Raw genomic sequence first — 5,100 nt, 5'->3', positions numbered from 1 at the left:
TAGGGTACCCCCCCCCTCTCGCTGCCCCTCATCCGCTCCGATCGCACACCCGGAGCGATACTCCTTCCCCTTACACAATGCGGCAAGGAGAAGAAAGGGGAGGAGACTCCGACAACGCCCTTCGACGGCGATTGGGCGAGAGCCGGTCACGTGGCCAGCACCGATGGGGCCACCGCCGGGCGAGGGGCGTTGCCCTGCTTCGCGAGAGGCGGCCGGACGAGGCGGGGGAGTGGCGCCTTTACCCTCTCTTTCCCCTCCCCCGCCTTTTATTTCTAACTCAGATGACCGTTTAAATCGGGGGGAGGGGAGTAGGAGGCTGGAACTGACGCAAGCGCGTGAGGAGCTCGCTCTCGCTTCCCCCTGCTGCAGCCTGCTAAGGGGAGAGTGGCGGTTGCAGCTTCTCGTTCCTCCTTACCAAGGCGGGCACGCGCATGCCTCTCCTCCCCCCCCACCAACGGATCTCTTCCACCTTCCTCACTGCCTGAAGAAGAAGAAGGAGCCATTTTCCTCAGAAAGCGAGGTGTTTTTTCAGGGAAGATGGCGGGGTGTTCTTTCGATGTGGGTGTACCACTCCCTCGCCAGCCGGCTTCCTAGTATTTGATTTTTTCCCCGTGATTTTTTCCAGGAATTCATTTTGGTGCAAATCAGCCTGTTCGCACCAGTTTGGCAGAATCGGTAGCTAATTTTTTTTTTGTTGCACAGACCCAGAATGGACTTCCAGAAGCAGCATCCACGCAAAGAACCGGTTGTTCACATATTTGAATCCCACCACTGAAATGATCTATCTTACTGAAGTGCTGTTTTTTTATGTTCTCTCTCTCCCTCTCCCCCCCCCCCTCTCTCTCTCTCTGTGTATGTATGTGTGTGTGTTTACTGTCTGTCAGCACCTCAGAGAGCTCCTTCCCCAGGCTCTGGTGATAATTACCGCGGTTCTCTTTCCGAACAGAAAAGCGGTTGTTTTGAGCTATCGGCAAATCTTTGCATCGTAACAAACTGGTTTTGGGTTCTGTGATAGTAGCACAATATTGTATGCATTTTGTATATGTGTGCGTGGGAAATTATGATAACATTTTTTTTAAAAAAAATTGCCAATTCTTTCTTGCCATCTGAGTTTGTTGGACCACAAAATTGGAATTCCCCAGAGGGGTGTCAAACTGCTGGCCCACAGGCCAGATGCGTTATGCGAAAGCTGTGCCCACCCCATTGCCGGCAATGGCAAAACTGTCCCGATATGTTGTGTGACATCACATGACGTCGCGAGTTTGACATGAAGCTCACTAAATTAGAGAGTTCAGTATGTCATTACAGGAATTTGTGTTTAGAATATTTTTAATATCAATGTTACACCATTTGCATTGTTAACACATTGTAATGGGATTGTGACGCAATGATAAATCACAGTGGAAATTACATCCATTGGCTGCAGTCTGATGCATTCAAGGTCAAATCAAGCAAAATTTCAGTGTATAACTTACACAGGTACCGATTGCTACCAATTAAGATGGAGAGTAAAAAAGAAAAGTAATAATTGACTGCTCATTAGTTCTTTATTTTAATGACTGCATGAGGTAGCCTTTTTTATTTGTATGACCTCTTCTGATCCCCATTACATTGTGTTTTGTTACTTTATAGGTGATAAAATGTCAATTGGGTTTTAGCCAGCAAAAAACATGAAGGTAGTTGGTCTCGGATCTGTGGTTCTTATTTTTCCATTTTTCTTCATTCTTAAACTGGGGAGAAAAACCCCTCCAGAACACAACAACTGATGTCATCTTTTTAATAAAGCCCTTCAGGAATTTTATGTTTTCATATTGTGGAAGAAATGGTCCTATTTGTGCATGTTTTTGTGTTCCATGATTAACTCACGCAATTTGGGTAACAGAAGAAGAAGGTGAGTTTCAAGTGACTGAATCTTGAAGAAAACACGAGAAAGAACACTGAAACATCAAATCAGTTTATTAAAACTGTAATCTTTTAAACTGATTATTCATATCTTTATTGAATTTATCGTTAAAACTTTGGATATAAGAAAGATTGAAATTTAATATGCTGCCATGCAGTAAGTATGGAGAAACAGGGAATGCGTATTTGCTCATTAGAGTTGAACAGGTTTGCAAATTACTGAATAGTCACAATTGTGAGCACTTTTAGGAAGAGTCTGATGTGTATTTGAGAGCTTTTTTAGTAATAACCATACCTATTTTATTTTTTTATGAAGCAAACTAATGCATATATCACAAGAAAAGAGTGAATAAATCTGATCATAGTTTTGCGATACATTTTATTTAGGATATTGAATTTTATTAGGATATTGAACTTATTGATTGTTGTGCAACATGGAATGATTTTAGGACAGGTATTCAGATATGTAGACAATACTTTGACCATAATTAAAAAGGACCAATTAGAGAACATTGACAAAGCCATCAACTTGAAAGAAATCCAGTTTACCAGAGAAGAAGAAAAGAACAACTCACAACCCTTTCTGGACATCTTGATTAGCAAGACCACAGTGGCAAACTAGAGACACAAATGTATCGAAAAACCACCCACAGCAACCAAGTGCTCCACCCCCGAAGTAACCCAACCTCCAAGTGAAGCTGTGTAGGAACTTTATTTAGATGAGCACAAACTCACTACAGTAATCCTGAACTGCAGAAAAGGGAAATGGAGCATCTATACAATATCTTCCAACAAAATGGATATTCATTCAGCTTTATTAAAAAGTGCCTGACCACTCAACCCAACGCAAGCCCTAAAAAGAATTAACACTGGCATACATCAAGAACATCTCAGAAACCATCAACCACTTATTAGCACTGATGATGTTACCTAGTTTGGATTATAAAATATCTGCAAGAAAACTAACTCGGAGAGCACCAAGGACTTTCATTTCAACCCTATTTTCTTTTAAATGATGGGCAAGTTTACATGCATCCCATAAGAGGCTTTTGGTTTGCAAAACAACTTTGAGAATTAAATTACTCTACAAAATATCTAGTTAAAAACAGCAATAGCACTTATTCTGCTTCACATTGCTTAACAGCCCTCTCTAAGCAGTTTACAGAGTCAGCATATTGCCCCCAACAATCTCAGTCCTCATTTTACGCACCTCAGAAGAAGGAAGGCTGAGTCAACCTTGAAGCAATGAGAATCGAACTGCTGGCAATCAGCAGTCAGCAAAATTATCCTGCAATACTGCAGTCTAACCACTGCATTCCATCATATAATTGGAAAAGTACCATATTCAACGTGAATAATATGACTATTATAAATTGAAATTTAATAGTGGAATAATAGCTATTAAAGGAGGAAAGTGCAATCAACAAAACACATTACCAAAATTCTCCATTGAGATGTTTAAATTTGGAGAAAAATAGCTAAAGAGTTGACCAGAATGCAAAATAATGGGGTGAATAAAGAATGAAGATAAAGTAATTCTATGGAATTCTAGATGTGTTCTGCCAAACGTCAACACTTAACAAAACTGAATGAGGTAGAATGGCAGTTACAGAGTGAAGTAGTAAAATGAAAAGCCACTTTCAGAGGATTAAACTCTACAGCTGTTTGAGATGAGACAGAAGATTTTTCAATTTCAATATTCACCTTTGTCAGTTATTTCTGGGATTGGTAGAATAGCAGTTCCAGAGTGAAGTAGTTGAATGAAAAGCCACTTTCAGAGGATTAAACTCTACATCTGTTTGAGATGAGACAGAAGATTTTTCAATTTCAGCATTCACCTATATCAGTTCGTTATTTGTGGGATCGGAGACAATTTATGGTTAATGTAAGCTTTAAAAATCTTCAACAATTACTATGTCCTGACAGATCTTCCCATTATAATAACTTATTTTCCAAAACACTTCCACATCCAGTACGTTATAGCTGAGCAGGACCTCAGAATGCCTTCTGTACTTTCAAGCCTCTATTTTGGGCTGAACTGCTTAAGAGGAGAGAGAATATTAAATATGCTGCCTTGAGATTCTGGAAGAGAGACATGATATAAATATAATTTTAAAAAAAATCATGGAAAGAGTAAGGATTGACAGAAACTGAGAGAGAAAACTGCAATTTCAACCATCCAGTGTTCAGAAGTACAATTATCCCTATCTTCCTCTTGTGAGCGTAATAAAGAAAATCCAGCTTCCCCTCAGCTTTTATCAAATTGAGACATTTTATTGCCCTAAGGCAGACATGTCAAACTCGCGGCGTCACATGATGTCACGCAACGTATTAGAACTTTTTCCCCATTGCTGGCAATGTGGTGGGCACGGTTTCCTCGTGATGCATCTGACCTGCGGGCTGGCAGTTTGACACCCCTGTTCTAAGGAAACAAAAAGAACAAAGCTAAGATGGCATTCTTCCTATCACAATGCAAATCTGACTGGATGCAATTGAGTCTTGAATTGGCAAGATAATTTTTTACAGCACTTGAGCTGAAGCTAAGGAGTATTACATAAGTTCTGCCCTTCAAAGCCTGGCTGTCCTTTAACATTAAATAAATAAATAAATAAACTGCCTAAAAGTAGAGCTGCCCTTGATTTGCCCTCTGTTCTCATCACTCATTCAGGTAATGACTGAAAATGGAGACATAAAATGAAAATGTTTCCTGTGCTGCTGTTGATTTTCTTCTGTGCATAAGAAAAAGATAAAGTTTATAGGTGTCCATCTGTTTTGAGATTCATGCATTACTAGAAAAGTTGCCCTTTTGCTCTTGGTCACTAATCCTAGCAAACAGACGATTAATACCAGCCACTTGTATTGCCTGCCAAGTTAATTTCCCCATTTAGGGTCTGGGAGAAATCTTATAATGCTATTCTTCAGTGACTCAGGGGTTTGGTATATTGGAATATAAGCATTTCAGTCTTACGTGTTTATAAAATGTTTTGTTTAAAAGCACAGTTGACCAGTTTTCCAAGAACTTAAGTAATTTGTTCCAGTGGGGAAAATCTGGTAGGAGTTTTTAAAAATCTTTTAAAAAATTTTTGCTTAGAGATTTTACATAAGATGCCTTAAAAAATGCCTAGAACTAGAAATAGGTATTTGTATAACTCTACAAAGAAAGATATGTCCATTGTGATTAACAAGTAAGGTCCTAGT

This window comes from Vipera ursinii (assembly GCF_947247035.1).
Source record: "Vipera ursinii genome assembly, chromosome: 14".
NCBI classification, from domain to species: Eukaryota; Metazoa; Chordata; class Lepidosauria; order Squamata; family Viperidae; genus Vipera; species Vipera ursinii.
This window is presented reverse-complemented; position numbering follows the sequence as displayed.